Genomic DNA, 14,317 nt, shown 5'->3' on the forward strand with positions numbered 1-14,317 from the left:
TGTAAAATGTTAGCTAGACAATCATTATATTGGCCTTCCATGACAGTTGACATTGAGAATGAAGTTAAAGGTTGTCCAATTTGCCCACAATTTGAAAATGCAAAGAGAGAACCTTTGACTCCACACAATATCCCAGAACTCCCCTGGGAGGAAGTTGGCTCTGATATATTTTACATAGGTCAAAAAAGTTATTTAGTGGTGGTAGATTATTACAGTAAATATCCAGAAATTTGTCTGTTGAACGATACAACCAGTTCAACTATAATTACACATTTAAAATCGATATTTGCTCGTCATGGAATACCAAAAATATTTTACTCTGATGGTGGACCACAATACACAGCCAATGAATTTGTTAAATTTTGTCAAGAATGGGAATTTAAAAGCATAAAGTCAAGCCCAGAAAATCATAGATCTAATGGTCTAAGTGAAAGATATATTCAAACCTACAAAAAAGCGCTAAGAAAATCTCTTAGAGATGGTAAAGATACATATTTAACATTGCTACAACTTAGAAATACACCAATTGATTCAAATTTACCATCACCATCTTAACTTTTAATGTCACGAGTACTTAGAACTCAGATTCCCACCACTGATAAAATTCTAAAACCAAAATTATGTAATTCTAAAATAGTAATCAGCGATTTTCAGAAAAGACAAAACTATCAAAAAGCTTATTATGATAGAGGGACAATAAATTTAAAACCGCTTAAAAATAATGAAAAAGTTTATATTAAAGATAAAAACAAATTGAGAGAAGGTCTTATCACACATAAATTAAGAGATAAAACCTACTCGATTAAATTAAGAGATTCTGGGTCAGAAATTGCAAGAAATAGACAATTTTTAGTTCGCATTCCTGCAACTTCTGACGATGAACATTCAGATAACGAATCTGAAACTAGTGGGCCACAAAATTTTGAAAGTGTCTCTGATAACCATTCTGATCATCACTCTCCAATAAACTTACCTCCACAAACCTCTTCAGGTCGAATTGTTAAAAAACCTGATAGACTAGATTTATAAGTAATTTTATTATAAAATAAAAGGGGGTAAAGGGTGAATGAAACAATTGTGGAAATTTATAAATGTTTATTTAAAGATTTGTTAAAGAAAGTTATGTTTATTTTGTCATTATAAAAAGAGGGGGATGTGATGTATGTAAATAGGTAGTATTCGGAACGCACTCAAGTTGGTAATATTGTAAGAGTGACGTGACAGTGACAAGGACAGTGAAACGGAAATAAAACCATTCTGAATCTAGACACGATAGATACAAGTTGTTTCATTATAACCTATCCTCCAAAGTTAACCTAGGAACCCTACCACGTGTTACATTATAACATTACAGAGATAATTAGAAAATGATACATATATATTTGACCCATAATAAGGCCAAGCACCTGGACTTTAAAAAAAGGTCGTAAAAACTAATAGATTTGACTGTCCAACTGATGTCTAGACATATTTTGGCATTTTTTTTATTTGTACACTTTCTATTTTTCTTTTTTTTTTGTTGATCGTAATTGCGATCATAGCGTAAAAGCTATGAACAGGCAACTTGCTCATCAGTAATAATTATTTGAAAAAGTGTTCAATTCATTTTCTAAAATATACAGGGTGAGTCATGAGAAACTGTACATACTCCTACCTCGTATAGAGGCCCCTATAGGTAATAACAAATGACCATTAAAAAGTGTCTGCTCCCATTGTTTAATAATATACAGGGCGAGTTTCGCATTTTGACAGAAATTTGTATTCGTCATAATTTTTGAACGGTCAGATCGATGTGTCTCTTATTTTGGTCAATCGTTACACTATTACCACCTAATCAACTGATTTATTCAAACTAGAAAAAAATCAGGTCCGACTTTAAAAAATTAGTTCGTTTGGGTCTTAAAAAAAATTTCACCCTGTATACACTTTTTGAAAACACTAATAATATGAATTTTACAAATTAGACAAATAGGCAATTAAAATGGCATATTAATTTTTTCCCCACACGATTACTTAATTTAAAAAAAATTAAAATTTGACTATGAATTAAGAGTTTGGTAAAGTGAACCATAGATTTAAAAAAATTAACTTTTATTACAAAAATTTTTTTTAAACAAATATTTAATTTATGTTACCACTCAATCAACTGATTTATTCAAACAAGAAAAAAATCAGGAAATCTAGAAAAAAAAATTTGCTGGACAAGGGTGGACATTCGACGGACAATCAAACGTGAAAAAAAATTTCCAAAAATTCTCATTTTTTGGCATTTTTACTAACAAACAATAATTATTGCTAATTTAAATAAACAAAAGGTGAACAATTAAAAACATGCCTGGACAAGTGTGGACAACAGTTGGACAATCAAACGTATCAGTTTTTACGACGTTTTTTTGACTTCGGCGTGTTGGGCCTTATTTCACGTTTTTTTAGTATCTCGTAAACAAAAGGTGGACAAAAAAAAATTTTTGCTGGACAAGGGTGGACATTCGATGGACAATCAAACGTAAAAAAAATTCCAAAAATTCTCATTTTTTGGCATTTTTACTAACAAACGGTAATTATTGCTAATTTAAATAAATAAAAGGTGGAAAATTAAAAAAAATGCCTGGACAAGTGTGGACAACAGTTGGACACTCAAACGTATCAGTTTTTACGACTTTTTTTTTACTTCGGCGTGGTGGGCCTTATTTCACGTTTTTTAGTATCTCGAAACAAAAGGTGGACAAAAAAATTTTTGCTGGACAAGGGTGGACATTCGATGGACAATCAAACGTGAAAAAAAATTTCCAAAAATTCTCATTTTTTGGCATTTTTACTAACAAACGATAATTATTGCTAATTTAAATAAATAGAAGGTGGACAATTAAAAAAATGCCTGGACAAGTGTGGACAACAGTTGGACAATCAAACGTATAAGTTTTTACGACGTTTTTTTGACTTCGGGGTGTTGGGCCTTATTTCACGTTTTTTTAGTATCTCGTAAACAAAAGGTGGACAAAAAAAATTTTTGCTGGACAAGAGTGGACATTTGATGGACAATTAAAAAATAAAATTTTTTTTGAAAAAATCGTGTTTAGATGTGCCAACTTCACACGGCTCAAAACCAACCTTTTAGTAGAAACAGCGAGGACCAAGGAGGGTCAATAAATGTGCACATATAAATTAATCAAAAACGTGCTTCTTTATTTAAACTCATTTAAAAATAACACTTTTATATTATCCCTAGACGTTAATGGAACAGTTTGTTAAAAGATACGAATTTATAATTTACCCGGAGTCTTTGGCTTCAGTGGAATTGGCATCATCGTAGGATACAGAAACATTCTTGACTTCCTGCTGTGCTTACCACATACATACTTGCCTTTTGAAAAAACAATGGTTGTTTTTGCCCGCTTATTGGCCTTTTTTCTTTTAGATTTTGCTAATTTGACACATAAATGATATCGTCCCTTTCAATTTTCGTATGGTGTTGAAGGTATTCAAGGAGATTATTTATATATTTATAGTCCACTGTCAAGTTTTTATAAAAGTATGAGGAAATGAATTAAATTATAGAAATGCTAATAATGCCATCTAATAGGGCCGTAGTACGACGACAATTACTAATTGTTTGAGATTTTTAGGAACAAAGATATTTAGAAAATCGGATGTAATGCAATGTTGTAGATACTTTTTAACTCTCCTTGTTCCTTCTAGGGTTAAAGATCACAAAGCGTCAGGAAATGATGGTCTAAATAATGGAAAATTGATAAGATAGAAAATGTTTTAGAACAAAATGGGTATTCAACCGAGATGTACACCAAATTTTCTTATATTTCCAGGAAGCATATGGGAATACTAAAAAAATTAGTGGAGCTAACTCAATATACGTGACAGACATATATGCACAGGTAAAGACAGGAAACAGAACATCGAAGCCATTTAGTATAACATCAGAATTTAGACATAAAGATCCCTTATCACCGTTGATATTCAGTTTGGTGTGAGAATATGCAATAAATAAAATATCATTTGAGCTGACATGGGGATTTGCGAATCGAGGATCAAATCTGTTGTTGGCTTTTTTTGACTCTTTTCGAGTCCCCTGACAACTCTAGGAGGAAAGAGATAGTCTGCGTCTACGAATAAATGAAGAGAGTACAAAATACATGCTAGTAACAAAAATGGCCAAGAGTTATGCAGAACATAACTATTAATGACGACAACTTTGAAGTAGTAAAAGAGTTTAAATATCTGGGAGCGGTATAGCTGCGATATAGAAGGATAGCTGCGGGGAATAGAGCACTATACTAGCTATCATCAATATAAAGATCTAAGCTGCTAAAAAGACAATATAGGTTAATACTTCTTCTTCTTCTTCAGGTGCCATCTCCGCTACGGAGGATGGAAATCATCATAGCTATTTTAATTTTTGAGGCAGTAGCTCTAAATAGTTGTTTTAAGCTGCATCCAAATCATTCTCTCAGGTTCTTCAGCCATGAAATTCGTCTTCTTCCGATGCTTCTTCTGCCATCTATCTTTCCTTGCATTATGAGACGCAGGATGCCATATTTCTCGCCCTGCATTATATGGCCGAGCTACTGTAGTTTTCTTTCTTTAATTGTAAGTTCAACTTCCTTCTGTTTACCTATTCTTCTCAGTACTTTCTTGTTCGTAACTCTATCTACCCAGGAAACCCCCATAATTTTTCTATAGCTCCACATTTCCAAAACGTTAAGTCGTCTCATTGTCTCGACACTTAACGTCCATGATTCCACTCCATAGTATAGTACACTGTATACGTAACATTTTGTTAGGCGTACTTTAAGAGCTAATATTAAATCTTTGCTACATAGGATCTTTTTCATTTTCATAAAATTAGAACGTGCTTTTTCGATTCTGACTTTGATTTCTGCAGTGTAGTCATTATTTTCTATTATAAGTGTTCCTAGGTAAGTGTACTTTTTTACTCTTTCGATCTGTTGGCCCTCTACTATTAAGATTTCGTTAGTATTATTGTTGTTTTTACTAATTATCATAAACTTCGTCTTTTTGAAATTAAGATAGAGTCCGTACTCCCTACTACACCTTAGTATTTTACTCATGAGTCTTTGCAGGTCTTGTAAACTATCAGCTATTATTACTGTATCATCTGCATATCTGATGTTGTTAACTAAGGCTCCATTTACTCTTATGCCGACTGTTTCATCTTCCAGAGTTTCTCGCATTACCTCTTCAGAATAAGCGTTAAATAATATGATAGTATGCAGCCTTGCCTGACTCCTCTCTTTATTTCCATTTCTTCAGATGTTTCTTTTTCAATTCTTACTATTGCTCGCTGATTGTAATAGAGGTGTGTTATTAGTCTTAAATCTCTTTCATCTAGGTTTTTAGTTTTCAGAATTTCCATGAGTCGATCATGTTTTACTTTACCAAACGTTTTATTGTAGTCTATAAAACATACGTAAAGAGGACGGTTAACATCCAAACATCTCTGTGTCAGCACGTCGAAGGAGAATAATGCCTCTCTGGTAGCCATACCATTGCGGAACCCATATTGAGTGTCACTAATATCCAGCTCCAGTTTAGAGTGTATTCTGGCGTGGATAATTTTCAGCAGAATTTTCAAGGTATGTGACATTAAGCTTATGGTTCGGTAGTCACTGCATTCTTTGGCATTCATTTTCTTTGGCAAACACACAAATGCTGATGTCAACATTTCTCTAGGGATGATTCCCGTAGTATAGGTAGCGTTGAACAGTTGTGTCAATAAGAACAGGAATAGTTTAGTTCCTTAAAAAACTTACAAAATAATGTCTGGTAATTCAATAATTAGAACCGAAGATTTTGCAAAATTACGGCATTTAGACGTTTTTCACATGTAGCTCGGCTGCATTTAGACTAAAACAACTTTGTATTACCTCAACTACAAAAAAAATTTTGTGTGTACTTTGTATGCACGTAAGAAGTTATATTTCTATTAAATAATTGATGGATTCGACCGTTACTTGATGAAAGTTTATTTTATCTAACAATAAAATACTGAAAACGTTTGTTTTCTATACTTCCACAAAATTTATTACAACTATGTGACTACAGCTATTTCGGCAGAGTGCCTTTCTCAAGTGATATAGTTTACAATGTGTTTGCCTTTTTAAGTCTTTAACTGAAGAGGTTGAGGAGTGGGGAGCTGTTTGTCTCGAGTTGGTCATTCAGAATTATATCTGTATTTTTCAGTTTATTAATTTCCATTGATTCTAAAAAAGATAGCTTAAGGCCTTTATTTTGGATATGCAGAATTTGAAACTCTTCATTGAAAGACGGATTATGATCTAGAAGGTGAAGTGCGTATGTAGAAGTGTCTGTTTTTCTATTGTTGAAAGCCCTTTTGTGTTCTGCTATCCGTTTGTCAAAAGTTCTGACAGTTTGACCGATGTACGTTTTCGGACAGTCACCACAAGTTAGTTTGTACACACCACTTTGTAGTTGCTTTCTCTTTCGGCTTTTATTGTTCTTAATATATTTGCTTAAGTTGTTGTTAGTTCTGAAAGCTGGTGTTATTCCTTTCTTTTTTATGTATCTGGCTATGTTTGTTGTTATCTTGCCAGTATATGTGAGAGAGCAGAAGGTACTGGGTTCTTTCTGTGGTGGTGGAAAAAAATCTTTTTCCTAGTGTTCCTCCTACAGAAACTTTTGTTTTAGTTAAAAATTTTTTAGACCATAATAATACAAATCCGATCATTGCATCTGAAATTTTACACTTCTTGAAATTTGCATAAATCAAGACTATTTTGAATTCAATAATCAAATATACACAAACAACAGTGCAGGACTTATTATGGGTAATCCTCTAAGCCCATTGCTATCAGATATATTCATGATCCAACTTGAAACAACAATTTCTATACATCCCGTATTTAAGCAGTTCTTATATTGGTGGAGATACGTGGATGATATACTAGTATGCTTTACAGGAACTAACAGACAACTGGACCAGTTTCTATCATACATTAATTACATAGTAATATTGAGTTTACAATAGAAACAGAACAGAATAGCTCCATAAACTTTCTAGATGTAACTATTACCAGACTACACAACAAACATGAGTTTTCCGTATATCATAAACCTACCCATACTGACACAACTATACACAATTCATCATCCCATCCTACACAACACAAATTAGCAGCCTACCATAGCATGATACATAGACTGACAGACATGGCCATGACAAAAAATAACTTCGAGATAGAACTAAACATCATTAAACAAATAGCAGTAAACAACGGCTATAACGAACAAAAAGTTAACAAAATTTTAAACCAAAAACTCAATAAGAAAGCCCTGAAGTTAGTGTATCCACCACCACAGAAAGAACCCAGTACCTTCTGCTCTCTCACATATACTGGCAAGATAACAACAAAAGTAGCCAGATACATAAAAAAGAAAGGAATAACACCAGCTTTCAGAACTAACAACAACTTAAGCAAATATATTAAGAACAATAAAAGCCGAAAGAGAAAGCAACTACAGAGTGGTGTGTACAAACTAACTTGTGGTGACTGTCCGAAAACGTACATCGGTCAAACTGGCAGAACTTTTGACAAACGGATAGCAGAACACAAAAGGGCTTTCAACAATAGAAAAACAGACACTTCTACATACGCACTTCACCTTCTAGATCATAATCATTCTTTCAATGAAGAGTTTCAAATTCTGCATATCCAAAATAAAGGCCTTAAGCTATCTTTTTTAGAATCTATGGAAATTAATAAACTGAGAAATACAGATATAATTCTGAATGACCAACTCGAGACAAACAGCTCCCCACTCCTCAACCTCTTCAGTTAAAGACTTAAAAAGGCAAACACATTGTTAAATATATCACTTGAGAAAGGCACTCTGCCGAAACAGCTGTAGTCACATAGTTGTAATAAATTTTGTGGAAGTATAGAAAACAAACGTTTTCAGTGTTTTATTGTTAGATATTTCTATTATATGATTTCAACGAAATAAATATATTTTCAACAGGTTATTTGTATTTTATTTAAAGGTTAAACTAATTTTTACTTACTACTTTCCAAAAATGTTTATTAAAACAATACCAAAAATAAAAAAAAATTTGAAAACACACGGATTCGAACCGGGGACCTCTCGATCTTCAGTCGAACGCTGTACCACTGTGCTATACTGCCTTTGTTTTCGCGGACTACAAGATTTCTAAGGCATACTGACAAATAGATCAAGCGAAGTATAAAAATACTTTAAATATTACTTACTATTTTAGTCCCGAGGAAGACAAATCCAAAGACACAAAAATTATAATAAATATATTTACTAAAAACACTAATATATTCTTTCCACACTTTTTTTAGACTGATACATACATAACTTAAAAGATTTAACAACGAACTCCATACTGTCTGTGTGCGCATGCGCGCAGAATAATAAAAATTCACTCCCAATCGCGCATAAAGAAGTATAACTTCAAAAACATTAAAATAAAATTATCTATATTTCATAAAAGTCCGTAAACGGCCTAATACCTATACAAAGCATTTTAGCATAATTGGGAATCCTACCGCCTAAAATAGAAAAAAAACTCCGATTTTCCGGCCGTATATCAATAAATATGGAATAAATTCTGCAACCGTGATCCGATATCAGAAAGCGATCATCCAAAAGATTTAAATGAATTACTGTGCTGTACGATATATTCCAACTAAACTAATGAGAGAAAGGTGGGATTGGAAATAATGATTGCTCTTTGCATTCCTGGAATATGGCAAGTGGAATGTCGATTCGGATATGTCGTTAGGTCCAGAGTGAAAGGTCTCAATGTGCCCTTGGAAAAGCATTAAACAAGGGTTTTATGAGCGGAAAGGGATGTTAGAGCTTTTATTTAGGTGTTGTAAAAATGTTGTTTAAAATTGATTTAACAAGATTTCCTTAAGCGCTTTCTCAACGGCCTATTTTATCAATAAATTTATTGTATACTTAGTTTGTTCACTTCTAAAAATAGGCAAGGCGGGTGGAGATGATGAAATTGAACAGGAATGGTAAAATACTTGGGCGAAGAATAAACTGGCTATGGAAATTATACAGGGTGTAACAAAAATACAGGTCATAAATTAAACCACCTATTCTGAGACCAAAAATAGTTCGAATGAACCTAACTTACCTTAGTACAAATGTGCACATAAAAAAAACAGCCCTTAAGGAAGTTACAAAATGAAAATCGATTTTTTCCAATAAATCAAAAACTATTGGAGATTTTTTATTGAAAATGAACATGCGGCATTCTTATGGCAGTAGTATCTTACGAAAAAATTATAGTGAAGCTTAGACACCCCATAAAAATTTTATGGGGGTTCTGTTCCTTTATTATTGTAGTACCATTAGTTAAACACAATGTTTTAAAAACTTTTTTGCCTCTTAGTACTTTTTCGAAAAGTCAGTTTTTATCGAGATATTTTGCATATTTGTCAAATCCACCACATATTTGTATATGGCTAAGTGTACCATTATGGAGACTTGATAATAATAGGAAAATTTATTTATGATTTACATTTTTAGAAATATTTTGAACCATATTAAAAAAGAAGCCATATCTCGATAAAAGGTGCCTTATCGAAAAAAATACAAAGAAGCAAAAAAGTTTTAAAAACACTGTGTTTAACTAATGGTATCTTCGCCGGTATGGCTCAATAGCAAACACACGAAGATCATTGACACCCAATTAAACCAGACAATGCGAATGATCTCAGGTACAATTCGACCAACACCGAACTATTGGCTTCCCATTCTGAGTCACATTCCACCGCCTAAACTAAGAAGAAGTCATTCTCTTCTCAGAGAATATCGAAAAATCGAGGCTAACCATCAACTACCCATCCACCATGATAAGCTTGATATCGAAATGAAAAGACTGCGCTCCAGATATCCCCCATTGTTAAGGGCCACCTCCCTACATCAGGAACATTTCGACCTCACCAACGCTTGGAGAAGACAATGGGAGAGCGACTCACCACAGGAAGCACACCAAATGGCCTGTATCGATCAGAAACCGCCAGGCTTTGAACTGCCCCGCAATACATGGACGGCGCTAAACAGAATAAGGACAGGGGCCGGTAGATGTGCTGACAGCTTGCATAGATGGGGAAAGGCCCTTACTCCTGAGTGTGATTGTGGTGCGCAACGGCAGACCATCCGCCACATTATTGAGGAATGCCCCCGAAGGCGATACTCTGGAGTTTTCGATGAGTTCCTGAATGCGACCGAAAATATTTTACAGTATATTAATACATTAGATGTTCGTTTGTGATACTTCATGTAGTGTTTTATATACTTTTTTTTAAATTATGTGTTCTTGTTGTATCTATGCCATACGGTAAATAAATACTTGGGCGAAGAATAAACTGGCTATGGAAATTATACATGGTGTAACAAAAATACAGGTCATAAATTAAACCACCTATTCTGAGACCAAAAATAGTTTGAATGAACCTAAATTACCTTAGAACAAATGTGCACATAAAAAAAGATACAGCCCTTTGAAGTTACAAAATGAAAATCGATTTTTTCCAATAAATCAAAAACTATTGGAGATTTTTTATTGAAAATGAACATGCGGCATTCTTATGGCAGTAGTATCTTACGAAAAAATTATAGTGAAGCTTAGACACCCCATAAAAATTTTATGGGGGTTCTGTTCCTTTATTATTGTAGTACCATTAGTTAAACACAATGTTTTAAAAACTTTTTTGCCTCTTAGTACTTTTTCGAAAAGTCAGTTTTATCGAGATATTTTGCATATTTGTCAAATCCACCACATATTTGTATATGGCTAAGTGTACCATTATGGAGACTTGATAATAATAGGAAAATTTATTTATGATTTACATTTTTAGGGATATTTTGAACCATATTAAAAAACAAGCCATATCTCGATAAAAGGTGCCTTACCGAAAAAATACAAAGAAGCAAAAAAGTTTTAAAAACACTGTGTTTAACTAATGGTATCGTAGTAATACTTTAATTGGAACGTACACAACCATTTGGGGGGTTTAAAGGAACAAAACCCCTATAAAATCTTGATGTAAGACTCAACTCGATAAAAACTGCCTTGTCGAAAAAACACTAAGAGCCAAAAAGTTTTAAAAACCTGAATTTAACTAATGGTATCACAATAATAATTTATTTAGAACGTACACTAAAGTTTGGGGGGGTTTTAAGGGAACAAAACGTCCATACATTTTTTATGGGGTGCACAAATTTCACTATAATTTATTTTAAGATATTCCTGCCATAAAAATTCCATATGTCCATTTTCAATAAAAAATCTCTAATAGTTTTCGATATATTCGAAAAAATCGATTTTCATTTTGTAACTTCAAACGGCTGTAACTTTTTTTATGTGCATATTTGTACTAAGGTATGTTAGGTTCATTCGAACTATTTTTGGTCCCGGAATAGGTGGTTTAATTTATGACCTGTATTTTTGTTACACCCTGTATAAAGAGGCGTTGGAAAAACAAACAATCCCTAAAGACTGGCAGACCGATATCACCGTCCCAATATACAAAAAAGAAGAACATGTAAACTGGGATAACTATACAGCTATAAGTCTGTCATCGGTATGCTTTAAAATATATGCCATATGCTAAAATACGAAGACAAGAAGTAGAAATGGAATTGAGAGAAGAACAAGCGACATTTAGACTAGTAAGGCAGACAAATGACAACATAATATATCATTAGGAAGCTAATGGAAAGAAACAGACACGGTGAGGAAACTAGTATTAGCATACATAGACCTAAGACCCGTTTGACACGATAGATAGAGAAATTATAGGGAAATGCTTGAGGAAAATAAATGTATCAAATACATTAATAATAATTATAGAATGTACTTACAAAGAGATAAGAGGAAGAGTACAAATAACAGGAGAAAGGTCAGAAGAATTTAATTGGAAGAGAATTATTAAACAAGGAGATAGTCTATAGTCAAGGAGATAGAAATACTAGAGTGAGAACCAACCAACTACAGACAATAATAGAATACCATATATTACAACCAGTAAGCATACAGTCCATAATGTATGCGTAAGACATAGTACTAATAGCAGATTCCGAGAATAAAATAGAGAAGCTAACAGATACATACAGGGTGAGTCATGAGGAACTGTACATACTCCTACCTCGTATGGAGGCCCCTACGGGAATAACAAATGACCATTAAAAAGTGTCTGCTCCCATTTTTTAATAATGTACGGGGCGAGTTGTTAATTTTTACAGAAATTTGTATTCGTCATAATTTTTGAACGGTAAGATCGATGTGCCTCTTATTTTGGTCAATCGTTACAATATCACCACCCAATCAACTGATTTATTCAAACTAGAAAAAAAAGGTCCGGCTTTGAAAAATTAGTTCGTTTTGGTCTTAGAAAAAATTTCACCCTGTATATGGTTTTTGAAACGTCTAATAAGAATTTTACAAATTAAACAAATAGGCAATTAAAACGGCATATTTATTTTTTCCCCACACGATTACTTAATTTTTTATAAAAAAGAATGTGTGTACTTTGTACGCACGTAAGAAGTTATACTTCTATTATTTATGATTTCAACGAAATAAAATACTTTAAACAGTTTATTTTTAGGCAGGCATTGCAACTGAATAAAAATGAAAAAAAAAATGGAATTTTTATTGTAAGTTAATTTTTATTTTATTAAACTAATTTTAATACTTACCACTTACAGCAAGTAGTAGAGGCGGGAAAAGCTAAATAAAAATCAATCGAGGAATTGAAAGTAATGCCAGGAAATAGAAAAGAATGGAAGATATAAGTGAATGAAAATTAAAACAGCTAGGCCAAATCCGACACCCTGAGAGGATAAAAGGAAGTGGAGAAAGATAGAAAGAAATGACCGAGTAATACTTACAGAAGATCAAGATGATATCTATCACAGGTTGCGAAAAATAGATAAGAAATATGCTAAGTGGGGTTTATTAATTAATCAAATTACATAAGTAGTTATAACAACAAATCTTCTAAGATGTAAATTAGAGCTGGAGTGTCAGATAAAATAGAACAAATGATGTGAGTTTAAAAAATATCCAGACGTCACCAGAGACATGTTAACCGTAGACAAGGCATACTGAGCAAAAAAGCGTAACGCGCGGGCAGTCGATCGGTGGTCTATCTATCTCGTTTTACTAAGCGATACCGCTCATATATGACGGACAAAGGTGGCTAGACCACTCAAAATGAATATTGACCAATGGCATCCTTAATATCGGCGTTACACCTCGATGCGCACAGCGGTCCATTAGTCGAGGCATTGAAGGATTGAAGTGTCGATTTTTTTGCAGTAAGACGGATTTTAATGCGGATTGGTGCGTTGGATTCGTGAGAATATCAGGAAATTTTGTGAACTAATGTAACAAATAAGAAATCTCAAATTGCATTTGTGCATAAGAAAAATGCATTTCAAAAATGCATTTCGGTAAATAGTTGGAAGAATTGACTCAATTTTCTTACTCGGGGGTTTTTGGGGTCGTTGAAAACGAATATGAGGTCGGCGAGAATGTGCAAACTACCTGGTGCTTGCAGCGGGTGTAATAAACGTCTTCCTCTGGAGTATTATGGTAATTTGTTAAATAATTGGCCCAAACTTGTAACTCGGGGGTTTTGGGGTCGCTGAAAATGAATATGAGGTCGGCGAGAGTGTGCAAAATACCTGGTGCCTGCAGCTGGTGTAATAAACGTCTTCCTTTGGAGTATTATGGTAATTTATCATATAATTAGTTTAAACTCGTTACTCGGGGGGTTTTTGGGGTAATCTATTTTCTTCGATGTAACTATAGGGATCAAAACGGGTGGTATTTTTATTATAAATAAACATAAATTTTTATTATTATAATATATTTATGGTTAAAAAAGCTCATTATACAAAATTTATTGTAATTTATCTTTAAAATTCATTTTCTTCATCATTATCATCTTCTTCATTATTGCCTTCCTCTCTCAAGTCCAATGCAATATTTGTGCAATCAGAGCCTACACAATTTGTGCAGGCTAAATTACAAACTAACCCATGCTTCCTGCACCCGCATGAGTTGCCGCAGTCTGACTTACAACTACAGAATATTAAATTTAAAATGTTTGGAGGACCAGGTGGCTGAGTTAGTTAATAATTATTTAATTATTAATTAAACTAACTGGAATTAATACATTATTTTGTAATTCCCATCCCCACTCGGTTGGGTTCATGTTACTGTCCTCTCCATGCAGCCAAATTTGTGTTTGTAAATATACCCTTTTTAAAT

Source organism: Diabrotica virgifera, chromosome 10, assembly GCF_917563875.1.
Source record: "Diabrotica virgifera virgifera chromosome 10, PGI_DIABVI_V3a".
NCBI classification, from domain to species: Eukaryota; Metazoa; Arthropoda; class Insecta; order Coleoptera; family Chrysomelidae; genus Diabrotica; species Diabrotica virgifera.